The 14,544-nt window shown below is 42.0% G+C and overlaps 1 pseudogene; it reads left to right on the top strand.

Annotated features, from left to right (window-relative positions):
• Positions 1–12,282, top strand: part of LOC140576941 (potassium voltage-gated channel subfamily A member 3-like) — a 14,738-nt pseudogene extending 2,456 nt beyond the window's left edge.
• Positions 12,283–14,544: the final 2,262 nt, after the last annotated feature.

Here is a 14,544-nt window from a genome sequence, read left to right as displayed (position 1 = left end):
GATCACCAGTGCAAGCTGGACTGTGGGTGTAAGTGCAGCAACGTTAATACCCACAATAAAAGCCCCCTAAATTTATATCTTTAAGGAGAACTCAATAGCTGAGAGCCTAATAACCAATAACTAATACTATTGATTGATCTGTATTGATCAGTATCTTTGTTTATATCTGTAAAAGTTAAACGCATTTTATAGCTAGTCCTAATGTGTGTGTGTGTGTGTGTGATTTGTACAGGTGTGTTGTTGCTCTTGCAACCTCTGCAGTTTCTGTCTGTTTATTGATCAGTATGTTTTATGTAATAATGTTATTGGTCAGTAATATCAGTTATTGATTCCCCCGGCACTATGCTGTATGATTTATTTCTGGGCTTTTTAATGAGGTCACCACGGCTCAGTGTAGCATCTTCACACACACACACACCTGACCCGGTTAAGCCCTTGTAAAAGAACGGTGGTGATTTAGGTCTATATAATCAATAAAAGCAGGTCAGAGCCGCTCACACACCTGAGCTGAACTTAACAAGCCTGAAGCTGCTGATCCTCCACCTCCACTCACCTTCAGCTGACATTGTTGAAAAAACTCACTGTGTGTGTGTGCGTGCGCGTGAAATGTCAGAGCCAGTAGTGCCACCTTGTGGCTGCAACTGTTACTGCATCTGATGTGAAACAGAGTGGGTGTTGTCCCTCACAGAGCAGAACTGAGAATATAATATACATTAAACCTCAGCTAGGTTCTGATATCCAGTATGAAGCTCTAACATCATTAATATCCAGTATGAAGTTCTAATATCATTAATATCCAGTATGAAGCTCTAACATCATTAATATCCAGTATGAAGTTCTAATATCATTAATATCCAGTATGAAGCTCTAACATTAATATCCAGTATGAAGTTCTAATAACATTAATATCCAGTATGAAGCTCCAATAACATTAATATCCAGTATGAAGTTCTAATAACATTAATATCCAGTATGAAGTTCTAATATCATTAATATCCAGTATGAAGCTCTAATAACATTAATATCCATTATGAAGTTCTAATAGCATTAATATCCAGTATGAAGTTCTAATAACATTAATATCCAGTATGAAGCTCTAATATCATTAATATCCAGTATGAAGCTCTAATAACATTAATATCCAGTATGAAGCTCTAATAGCATTAATATCCAGTATGAAGCTCTAATAACATTAATATCCAGTATGAAGCTCTAATAGCATTAATATCCAGTATGAAGCTCTAATATCATCAATATCCAGTATGAAGTTCTAATAGCATTATTATCAAGTATGAAGCTCTAATAACATTAATATCCAGTATGAAGCTCTAATATCATTAATATCCAGTATGAAGTTCTAATAACATTAATATCCAGTATGAAGCTCTAATAGCATTAATATCCAGTATGAAGTTCTAATAGCATTATTATCAAGTATGAAGCTCTAATAACATTAATATCCAGTATGAAGTTCTAATAACATTAATATCCAGTATGAAGCTCTAATATCATTAATATCCAGTATGAAGCTCTAATAACATTAATATCCAGTATGAAGCTCTAATAGCATTAATATCCAGTATGAAGCTCTAATAGCATTAATATCCAGTATGAAGCTCTAGTGGGGCAGTGGTGGCTCAGCGGTTAGAGCGCCGGGATATTGATAACAGGGTTGTGGGTTCGATGGTTGTGGGTTCGATTCCCGGGCTCGGCAAGCTGCCACTGTTGGGCCCTTGAGCTTTACCCTCTCTGCTCCCCGGGCGCTGGTGTTGGCTGCCCACTGCTCTGGGTGTGTGTGTGTACTCACTGCCCCTAACACATGTGAGTGTGTGTTCACTACCAGATGGGTTAAATGCGGAGGACACATTTTGCTGTACAGTGACAAATACGTGCACCTTTACCTAATATCATTAATATCCAGTATGAATCTCTAATAACATTAATATCCAGTATGAAGTTCTAATAGCATTAATATCCAGTATGAAGCTCTAATAGCATTAATATTCAGTATGAAGCTCTAATATCATTAATATCCAGTATGAAGTTCTAATTACATTAATATCCATTATGAAGCTCTAATAACATTAATATCCAGTATGAATTTCTAATAACATTAATATCCAGTATGAAGTTCTAATAGCATTAATCTCCAGTATGAAGCTCTAATAACATTAATATCCAGTATGAAGCTCTAATAACATTAATATCCAGTATGAAGTTCTAATTACATTAATATCCAGTATGAAGTTCTAATAACAATATCCATTATGAAGCTCTAATAACATTAATATCCATTATGAAGTTCTAATAACATTAATATCCAGTATTAAGTTCTAATAACATCAATATCCAGTATGAAGCTCTAATATCATCAATATCCAGTATGAAGCTCTAATAGCATTAATATTCAGTATGAAGCTCTAATAGCATTAATATCCAGTATGAAGCTCTAATAACATTAATATCCAGTATGAAGCTCTAATTACATTAATATCCAGTATGAAGTTCGAATAACATTAATATCCAGTATGAAGCTCTAATATCATCAATCTCCATTATGAAGTTCTAATAACATTAATATCCAGTATGAAGCTCTAATATCATTAATATCCAGTATGAAGCTCTAATAGCATTAATATCCAGTATGAAGCTCTAATAACATTAATATCCAGTATGAAGTTCTAATTACATTAATATCCAGTATGAAGTTCTAATAACAATATCCATTATGAAGCTCTAATAACATTAATATCCATTATGAAGTTCTAATAACATTAATATCCAGTATTAAGTTCTAATAACATTAATATCCAGTATGAAGCTCTAATATCATCAATATCCAGTATGAAGCTCTAATAGCATTAATATTCAGTATGAAGCTCTAATAGCATTAATATCCAGTATGAAGCTCTAATAACATTAATATCCAGTATGAAGCTCTAATAACATTAATATCCAGTATGAAGCTCTAATATCATCAATCTCCATTATGAAGTTCTAATAACATTAATATCCAGTATGAAGTTCTAATAACATTAATATCCATTATGAAGTTCTAATAGCATTAATATCCAGTATGAAGTTCTAATAACATTAATATCCAGTATGAAGCTCTAATAACATTAATATCCATTATGAAGTTCTAATAACATTAATATTCAGTATGAAGTTCTAATAACATCAATATCCAGTATGAAGCTCTAATAGCATTAATATTCAGTATGAAGCTCTAATATCATCAATATCAAGTATGAAGCTCTAATATCATTAATATCCAGTATGAAGCTCTAATAGCATTAATATCCAGTATGAAGCTCTAATAACATTAATATCCAGTATGAAGCTCTAATAGCATTAATATTCAGTATGAAGCTCTAATATCATTAATATCCAGTATGAAGTTCTAATTACATTAATATCCAGTATGAAGTTCTAATAACATTAATATCCATTATGAAGCTCTAATAACATTAATATCCAGTATGAATTTCTAATAACATTAATATCCAGTATGAAGTTCTAATAGCATTAATCTCCAGTATGAAGCTCTAATAACATTAATATCCAGTATGAAGCTCTAATAACATTAATATCCAGTATGAAGTTCTAATTACATTAATATCCAGTATGAAGTTCTAATAACAATATCCATTATGAAGCTCTAATAACATTAATATCCATTATGAAGTTCTAATAACATTAATATCCAGTATTAAGTTCTAATAACATCAATATCCAGTATGAAGCTCTAATATCATCAATATCCAGTATGAAGCTCTAATAGCATTAATATGCAGTATGAAGCTCTAATAGCATTAATATCCAGTATGAAGCTCTAATAACATTAATATCCAGTATGAAGCTCTAATTACATTAATATCCAGTATGAAGTTCGAATAACATTAATATCCAGTATGAAGCTCTAATATCATCAATCTCCATTATGAAGTTCTAATAACATTAATATCCAGTATGAAGTTCTAATAACATTAATATCCATTATGAAGTTCTAATAGCATTAATATCCAGTATGAAGTTCTAATAACATTAATATCCAGTATGAAGCTCTAATAACATTAATATCCATTATGAAGTTCTAATAACATTAATATTCAGTATGAAGTTCTAATAACATCAATATCCAGTATGAAGCTCTAATAGCATTAATATTCAGTATGAAGCTCTAATATCATCAATATCAAGTATGAAGCTCTAATATCATTAATATCCAGTATGAAGCTCTAATAGCATTAATATCCAGTATGAAGCTCTAATAACATTAATATCCAGTATGAAGTTCTAATTACATTAATATCCAGTATGAAGTTCTAATAACAATATCCATTATGAAGCTCTAATAACATTAATATCCATTATGAAGTTCTAATAACATTAATATCCAGTATTAAGTTCTAATAACATTAATATCCAGTATGAAGCTCTAATATCATCAATATCCAGTATGAAGCTCTAATAGCATTAATATTCAGTATGAAGCTCTAATAGCATTAATATCCAGTATGAAGCTCTAATAACATTAATATCCAGTATGAAGCTCTAATAACATTAATATCCAGTATGAAGTTCTAATAACATTAATATCCATTATGAAGTTCTAATAGCATTAATATCCAGTATGAAGTTCTAATAACATTAATATCCAGTATGAAGCTCTAATAACATTAATATCCATTATGAAGTTCTAATAACATTAATATTCAGTATGAAGTTCTAATAACATCAATATCCAGTATGAAGCTCTAATAGCATTAATATTCAGTATGAAGCTCTAATATCATCAATATCAAGTATGAAGCTCTAATATCATTAATATCCAGTATGAAGCTCTAATAGCATTAATATCCAGTATGAAGCTCTAATAACATTAATATCCAGTATGAAGTTCTAATAACATTAATATCCAGTATGAAGCTCTAATATCATTAATATCCAGTATAAAGCTCTAATAGCATTAATATCCAGTATGAAGTTCTAATAGCATTAATATCCAGTATGAAGCTCTAATAGCATTAATATCCAGTATGAAGTTCTAATAACATTAATATCTAGTATGAAGTTCTAATAACATTAATATCCAGTATGAATTTAAATAATTAAAATAATTAAATGAGGTGTAAAGTTATCTCTGCAGCTTCAGAGTGTTTATGAGTCTGAGTTTAGTGAAGCTGGAATGACGGTCACTCTGTGCTGAGGAGTAACTGTGAGTGGACAGACTGAGGACCAGTGGATATAAGCTGAATATTGGAGGGGTGATTGGGGTGTTGTCCGGCTGTGTCCGGCTGTGTTGGATTGTGCTGGGTTACAGATGAGAGGCACTGCTGCACTGTGCTGGTAAAGAGGCGCGGGTTCTTAATTAATGAACTTCTCCATGATAAAACGCTGCAAAGTCCACTCAGCCTACAGCAGCTTAACCACGCCCACTCAGCCTACTGAATCGTAACCACGCCCACTCAGCCTACAGCAGCTTAACCACGCCCATCCATTTTACAGCAGCTTAACCACGCCCACTCAGCCAACTGAATCTTAACCACGCCCACTCAGGCTACAGCAGCTTAACCACGCCCATCCATTTTACAGCAGCTTAACCACGCCCACTCAGCCTACAGCAGCTTACCCACGCCCACTCAGCCTACAGCAGCTTAACCACGCCCACTCAGCCTACAGAATCGTAACCACGCCCACTCAGCCTACAGCATCTTAACCACGCCCACTCAGCCTACAGAATCGTAACCACGCCCACTCAGCCTACAGCAGCTTAGCCACGCCCATCCATTTTACAGCATCTTAACCACGCCCACTCACCCTACAACCGCTTAACCACGCCCACTCAGCCTACAGCATCTTAACCATGCCCACACAGCCTACAGCAGCTTAACCACGCCCGTCCATTTTACAGCATCTTAACCACACCCACTCAGCCTACGGCATCTTAACCACGCCCATTTAGCCTACAGCAGCTTAACCACTCCCATTCATCCTACAGCTGTTAAACCACACCCATTCAGCCTAGCAGTTTGTCCACCCCTGCTTTCTACTAGATTTTGGAGGCACATAGGTGTGAGGATTTGATTGCATTCAGCAACAAGAGAGTTAGTGAGGTCAGGATGTTGGATGATTGATCACCACCCCACCTCTTCATCCCCAACTCATCCCTCTCATCAAGTACTGGATGGAGCTCCACCACCATCATTCCAGAGAACACAGCTCCTCCACTGCTCCACAGCTCCTCAATGCTGGGGGGCTTTATACCCCTCTAGCCCACGCCTGGCATTAGGCAGCATGGAGCCAATAGGGTCATGATGCTGATCTGCTCCAGAGAGTCCTATTCTATTGGCAGTACTTCTCTACTGGGACTAGACAAGCTGTGTATGTGCATTTGCACATCTGTGTCAGCAATGGGTGCAGCTTACAGTAGCTGAATGCATCATTAGAAAGGGTGTCCACAAACATTTGGACATTTAGTGTATCTAAGCCATGGTGCAGTGCTGTGGTGCAGCGAGAGCGGCGTGATTAAGGAGGGCGCTCAGTGTAACGCTCGGCGTGCAAATGCAGGGAGACGTTTGTACAAACAGAGCTCGGGAGTGGAAGTGGAGCGGCGCTGAATCTAGGCCATGCTGGGTTTCTTCAGGAGCATTAGAGACTATTTCTGCATCGCTGCATTACAGTGGTGGATCCGGTACCACAGCTCTAACCTGCACACACACACACTGCCGTCTTATCTGTCCGACAGCACTAACCCCAGCGATACACTCCTTAAACCCCCCTCCGGCACGGCTGCACTGCAGACACTTTTCGGCATTACTTTATCTCCTAATCTACCCCCTGACCCCTCCCTAGTGCCTCAGAACCGGGTCAGGAAACGTCCCTGCTTTTCCAGGCCTGAAAGAATCAGCTTGAGCAAATAAAGAGGCAGCGTTTATCTCAGTGCAGCCAGCAGGTGGTAAAAGTGATAGTGTGATGGAAAGCACCGGTCACTCTAATATTCCTACTGACCCCCAGACTCTTACACACACAGCACAGGGTCGGTTCTCCAGAGTCAGAAACCATGTAAACGTCTGTTAGAGAGGATTTACAGGGTTGGTGTGAAACGCTTGGTTCTAGATAAGCTCCCCCAGTCAGAGCTGGAGTTCTACAGTGGAGGTTCTAGATAAGCTCCCCCAGTCAGAGCTGTGGTTCTACAGTGGAGGTGAAGGGAAGCAGACATCTGAAGCTCTAATAAAAGCTCCTCACAGAAAGTTCTTCACCTAATGGTGATGAAGACGCTGCCTGATGCCTGAGACACTGTTCTACCAGAGTTCTGAGAAGAGTTCGGCTCTAGAACCTGCTTTTAAAATCAGATCATTAAAATGGTGGAGGGATACATGCTGCAGGGTCTAGTGCGGCTACAGAAAGTCCTAATCTGTAAATAAATGATTCTTAAAGACGATTAAGATTGTTATTGTTATGTAGAACCCTTTTGTGTGGTTCTTTAAGGGTTCTGTAGTAAATGTAGTGGTTCTATGTAGAACATTCGCTATTTTGAGGACCATTTGGTTTGGATGCTTAAAGAATTTCTCATTTTCAGAGAAATCGTCTTGTAGATGGTTCTTTAAAGAAGTTCACCAAGAAGGGTTCCTCTATTCCACTATATAGAACCCTGCTTGCTTAGAGTGTCCAAGGTTCCTCAGGGTTCTTTAGGGAAGGTAACCGTTCTATATAGAATCATGATAACGCATAGCATCATTTGGAGCATCACACCTCACACCCTGGAGGAGTAGCCAGGTCAGAGCCGGTTGGCTGAGCTAGAAATTTAGTGTAAAGGTATTTTCTCTGAACGTTCCCTTTAAATCAGTCCTCTCCAGCAGGGCCGTGCCTCCAGGTTCTGTCCTGTCCTCTGTACTTTATTTACTAATCGACCCCCTGATCTCCCTCCCCAGTGCCACAGAACCGGGTCAGGAAACGTCCCCGCTTTTCCAGGCCAGTGAGAATCACCTTGAGGGAGTGCAGGTGTAGCGTTTAGCCCCTGACTGCAGCGGGAGGCGGTCTGGAGGAATGACTGCAGGTTACAGTGTTACTGTTCAGGTGCAGAGGAGGATCTACTGACCAGTCTGGGCTTAACTCTGACCTCTCTGTAAGGCTGATTAGCTGATTATTAAGGGTTTTACTTCTTTTAAGAAGTCCTAAAACAAACGAGACGATCTGCAAATGCAACTGACTGAATTAAATAATAACAGAATATTCACACAGCTCTCAGACGGAGGGATGTGGAGAGTCTCTGGTGAAACGGCTGCTTCTGCAGGGATAACAGGACAACCTGCACATAGATGTTTAAAGAACCCTGTAATCATCACCAAAAAGGGTTCCACTATTTCTGCTTAGAGTGTGCACTCTTAAAAAGGGTTCTTCAGTGGTTCTTTAGTAAAGCTACTCATGCTATATAGAACCATGACAATTCAAAGAATCATTTGGATGCTTAAAGGGTTCTGCAGGGTTCCTTAATGAATCGTTTAAAAAACACTAGTTTTATGAGCCAAAGAACCTTTTTCATTACTGTGCAGAACCCTTTTTGCTTGTGTGTCCAGTCTTACAAAAGGGTTCCTAAAGCTGGCGGTGCTACAGTGTATAGAACCATGGCAACAATCAAAAATCCTTTAGAACAGCACAAAAAGGTTAGTTAAAGGTATTGTTAGTCAGAGAACGTCAGGCTTTGGGGTAGATCTGATGAAACGTCTAAACCCGTCTGTGTTCTGACTTTCTCTGCAGTCCTGAGGAACAGTGATGAGGAGAAGGAAGAGGATGAAGGTCAGATGGAGGTTCTGTGCTCTCTCTGTCAGCCCTGCTGGATGTGGAGGTGCCTTCAAAGCCTCTCGGCACACCTCTGCCCCGGTCTCTTCCCCGGCCTTTGCCCCGGATTCTGCCCCGGCCTCAGCTCTAAAGCACCACCTGCCTTTCTCAGTCCCATACAGCGTCTCGCTCTAACATCTAACCCTGTTCCATATGTAAGGTGCTGGTGCTGGGGAACCTTTTACAGAACCAGTATAGTTTCCGTCAGCTGGTGAGGGGCATGGTTTAGTCCAGACTCCAGCCAATCAGAATTTACACATATCATTTTTTCTGTAGTACCCCTCCTACTCTCCGAAAACACAGTGAGCCCCATTCTCTCCTCTTCAGTACAGAACCAGCGCCCTCTAGTGTTTGTAGTTTTGTGTTGGTAAACTGGGAGAGCTCAGGCTCGTAAACTGACTCTGGAAAAATTGAAAACTTTCTGCTATGTTTTCACTGCATTCTGGACTGGACGCTGCCCCCTAGTGCTCACATATGGCTAGTGTAAGTATGCAGTAAAACTCCAGCTGAAGACCAGGTTTTGCTGGTAGCTGGTTTCAAATGGTTCTAGCTGGTCTTTGATGGTTAAGGTGGGTCAAAAGCTGGTCATTCAGGTGAACGCATACCCTATAGTGGTCAGACTGGTTATGCTGGTTGACCAGCTTAGCTCTTGACCAGCACTGTATGCGTTTTCATGTGGGTTTAATGATCTAGGTGGACAATCAACATGTCGTTGTTGGGTGATCTCCAACTCATCCCAAAAGTACTGGATGAAGCTCCTCCACCATCATTGCAGAGAACACAGCTCCTCCACTGCTCCACAGCTCCTCAATGCTGGGGGGCTTTATACCCCTCTAGCCCACGCCTGGCATTATTAGGCAGCATGGAGCCAATAGGGTCATGATGCTGATCTGCTCCAGAGAGTCCTATTCTATTGGCAGTACTTCTCTACAGGGACTAGACAAGCTGTGTATGTGCATTTGCACATCTGTGTCAGCAATGGGTGCAGCTTAAAGTAGCTTATTAAGTTAAAAGTACAAGTAATACATTAATAAATCTTATCTATATATTATTATATATTAAGTTTTATCTACTGGAATCTGAAAAGCAGAAATAGTGGATACTCCGACCAGGCTGGAGAAGGGCTCACTTCCTAAAGCCTGACAGGACCGTGAAGGCGCCCGTCTCTTACACAGTCTAACAGCGTAGCCAGGCTGCAGTGTATTCAGCACATGTAAACAGAGGCTCCTCGGTTCCAGAAGGTTTACCAGGCCAGAGCAGCCGTGATTTATCCAGAACCGGGTTTATTTTAAAATCCTCCGAACCCAAAAGCTCCAGCACCTTGTAACTGGAAAAGGGTGTATATTGAAGACCTGTGTGTGTGTGTGTGTGTGTGTGTTGTTTTCGCTGCTGTAAGTGTGTGAAGCTCACTGAAGTGCTCCTTCATGTCCTCACCTTCTCTGCTCTGCTGGAACAGGACGCGGTGGCTAATGCTAGTTCTGCTTGGTCCATCAGTTTTGTAGCTGTGCTGTGGGGATGTGTTTGACGTGGCTGTATAAACCTGAGAGATACGAGCAGAGCCGGGTTCTGTGTGTTTCAGTCTGGGCCGGGAGCGCCGAGCTTCTTACCTTAAACACTTCTGACACTGTGATCTAGAACCTGAGGTGTGTGGAGTGTTCTAAAGCCATCCTCCAGTAAAGTTGTTTGAGAACATGACTGCAGTAAAAGTAGACGTTTTTCACAAAACAACTGGAGAACCTTCTTCAGTCAGAACCTTCTTCAGTCAGAACCTTCTTCAGTCAGAACCTTCTCCAGTCAGAATCGTCCACAGTTCAGACGTCTGGACCTCTGAAAGCTCCCTCACAGAAACTTCTTCCACCAAACGCAACTAATCACCATCATCCAACCTAAGCTAAAAGGGGTTCTATACAGTGCTGAAGGGTGCTATGTAGAACCCTGTTTAAAAGGCTATATGTAGAACCACTGAAAAGGTTAAAGAACCCTGTTTTGAGTGTGTATATAAATACACACACCAAACTACGAAACCTCCCGCTCTGTCGCCAGAGGAAAGCTGGGCTTCTCTGCAGTGACCTGCTTCTGCTGACCTTCAGGTGGACACTGCAGGAGAGAACACACACACACACACACACACACACACACACACTGAGTTCTGGGCAACGTGATATTAGTGCACACTAAGCAAAAATGTTCTGTATGGTGTACAGAGTTCCTTTTTTGCTCCCACCAATCTGAAGGGCGCTTCAACCCGTCAAAGAACCGACAGCAGACAAACGTTTCCTTCCCTAAAGAATCTGTTAGGGAACCTTTCCAGCAAACTTGCTCATGTGGGGCTTACATGGGTGGAACCTTGGATAGGTGGGTTCTTCTCTGGCCCTTGTGCCGCGTATACAACCCAGATGCTTAACCTCTCCTGGTCCCATCACTGACCCTGGTGGGCATCAATATGTGCAGCCAACATGGAGCCTGAGGAACCTTCTGGTTCTCAGTTGGAATACCCTTACAGCTGTTTCTATCTGAATGAGTGGTGAGGAACCTCCAGAGAGGAAGAACCTTAAAAGTGGCCCAGACCTGTTATTAATATTAACTTTATGATTTAGTAGAAAAGTGAATCCACTCTGCTCCACAATCAGTACAACAGTGGTTCAAGTGCTGCATCAATCAAATTACCCTGTGTGGTGCACTGAGAGTTATTACCTCACACTTACTCAGTTAACAGCTACAACCTGCTGAACATCTCAGTGTACGTCATGCTGCCTGGAACTACCCATAATAATTATCTAGAACCTTGGAGTTTATACCCCACAGTGACTAAGGTAATAGCTAGAACGTGTTGGACCCTTTTACTGTCATTTAGTTAAACTCTCGCAGAACTCGAATCACCATTTCCCAAAGTAAATATGAGGTCCACTCAGGCTCCCGACATGTTCTAGCTGTTAACTCGCTTAAGTGTGGAGCACAAACTTTGCGATGAGTTCTAAGACAGTTCTAAGTTCTAAGACAGTTAAACTAAATAACACTGGAATAAAAACGTGATCAAAAATAGTGATCTAGTACTCTGGAGTCTGTACCCTACACTAGCGGCCAGTGAGTAGCTAGAACGTAAGGAACAGTAAACGAAAGCTTTAGCTGCAGACTGTGGTCAGACAGTGGGGAGGACTCCCCGTGTCAGGACTCTGTTACCGTTGATTTTAACTCTGTTGCTAGGTGACAGGCGAGTAGGCGGACGGATACGGAGGTCAGGCCGGAGTGCCGCAGTCGGGTTGGAACTAACTGTACTAGAGTACCGCTTCATATCAGATGCTGAAGCTCCTACAGGCCGTGTTCTGGAGCTGGACAGGAAAGTGCTGTTGCGGTTCTTTGTGTGAATTTCTCATGAACACACAGAACCTCCTGCTGACGCCGAGCTCAGCGCGACTGTACAGGATCCAGATGTCGGAGTGAGCAGAAAAGGCCAGGTGTGTTTCATAAGGAGGAAGTTCAGCGAAAAATCACAGCCTCATAGCTCTCCCTCTGCCTCATAATCGGGGGGGTGGGAGGGGGTCCTGGGGTTTGGGAGGGGGTGGGGGGGTATAGTTTTAGTCAACAATTTTTTAAAGCACCCCAGAACACAGGTTTCTGTGTGTGTGTGTGTGTGTGTGAGTGTGAGTGTGTGTGTGTGTGTGTGTGTGTGTGTGTGTGTGTGTTTGTGTGTGAGTGTGTGTGTGTGTGTGAGTGTTTGTGTGTGAGTGTGTGTGTGACTGTGAGTGTGAGTGTGTGTGTGTGTGTGTGTGTGTGTGTGTGTGTGTGTTTGTGTGTGAGTGTGTGTGTGAGTGTGAGTGTGAGTGTGTGTGTGTGTGTGTGCGCACGCAGTGAAGGATGAAAGGCCTTCAGCCAAGGAGCTTCTTTATGACCCCTGGCGGATGGTGGTCGTGACGTCTGTTTCCGTGGCAACCGGCATTGCGGTGCAGATGGGCCCAACCTGCAGTTTCTCACCATTTGGGAGAGAGCAGCGACAGGAAGTGACATCATACTGGGGGACCAGATGGAGTTTCTCTCTCCTCACTCTCAGCGTGTGTGGACGACAGTGTGTGGAGAATTGACCCCATAGGGTTCTGGACTGACCCCTGCTCTGAACTCTCAGTGTCCCTCGGCACGTCGGTCAGCGCTGTGTGGTTGGCCCTCGCCACATTCTGAGGGTAGAGATGGAAAAGCTGCAGCAGAGCCGGGAACTGAGGGCAGGGGCAGTAGATCTTATTACAGTATCAGGACCAATAGAAACGCTCCAAAATGACCCGGAATGACCTTTTCACACGGCTTCCTTTGAAAGTTCAGAAGGATTTTCCTCCTCCTGTGAAGCCGCTGTTCTGGAGATGTGAGGTTTCTGTGCAACAGTGACAGTGTATCACTAGATAACGACCCTGTGCTTTATTTCAGCTGATTAGCTTACAGACAACAGTCTGACAGGAAACAGTGGCTCATGCACTGGTGGGGTTAGCTAGCTGGATTAGCTCATGCACTGGTCGGGTTAGCTAGCTGGATTAGCTCATACACTGGTCGGGTTAGCTAGCTGGATTAGCTCATGCACTGGTCGGGTTAGCTAGCTGGATTAGCTCATACACTGGTCGGGTTAGCTAGCTGGATTAGCTCATACACTGGTCGGGTTAGCTAGCTGGATTAGTTTATGCACTGGTCGGGTTAGCTAGCTGGATTATCTCATGCACTGGTCGGGTTAGCTAGCTGGATTATCTCATGCACTGGTCGGGTTAGCTAGCTGGATTAGTTTATGCACTGGTGGGGTTAGCTAGCTGGATTAGCTCATGCACTGGTCGGGTTAGCTAGCTGGATTAGCTCATGCACTGGTCGGGTTAGCTAGCTGGATTAGTTTATGCACTGGTGGGGTTAGCTAGCTGGATTATCTCATGCACTGGTCGGGTTAGCTAGCTGGATTAGCTCATGCACTGGTCGGGTTAGCTAGCTGGATTAGTTTATGCACTGGTCGGGTTAGCTAGCTGGATTAGCTCATGCACTGGTCGGGTTAGCTAGCTGGATTAGTTTATGCACTGGTGGGGTTAGCTAGCTGGATTATCTCATGCACTGGTCGGGTTAGCTAGCTGGATTAGCTCATGCACTGGTCGGGTTAGCTAGCTGGATTAGTTTATGCACTGGTCGGGTTAGCTAGCTGGATTAGCTCATGCACTGGTCGGGTTAGCTAGCTGGATTAGTTTATGCACTGGTCGGGTTAGCTAGCTGGATTATCTCATGCACTGGTCGGGTTAGCTAGCTGGATTAGCTCATGCACTGGTCGGGTTAGCTAGCTGGATTAGTTTATGCACTGGTCGGGTTAGCTAGCTGGATTAGCTCATGCACTGGTCGGGTTAGCTAGCTGGATTAGCTCATGCACTGGTCGGGTTAGCTAGCTGGATTAGTTTATGCACTGGTCGGGTTAGCTAGCTGGATTATCTCATGCACTGGTCGGGTTAGCTAGCTGGATTAGCTCATGCACTGGTGTGGTTAGCTAGCTGGATTAGTTTATGCACTGGTCGGGTTAGCTAGCTGGATTATCTCATGCACTGGTCGGGTTAGCTAGCTGGATTAGCTCATGCACTGGTCGGGTTAGCTAGCTGGATTAGTTTATGCACTGGTCGGGTTAGCTAGCTGGATTAGCTCATGCACTGGTCGGGTTAGCTAGCTGGATTAGTTTATGCACTGGTCGGGTTAGCT

This window comes from Salminus brasiliensis, chromosome 14 (genome assembly GCF_030463535.1).
Source record: "Salminus brasiliensis chromosome 14, fSalBra1.hap2, whole genome shotgun sequence".
Taxonomy (NCBI): Eukaryota; Metazoa; Chordata; class Actinopteri; order Characiformes; family Bryconidae; genus Salminus; species Salminus brasiliensis.
The sequence above is the reverse complement of the archived record's forward strand: the minus strand, read 5'-3'. Positions and strand labels throughout refer to the sequence as shown.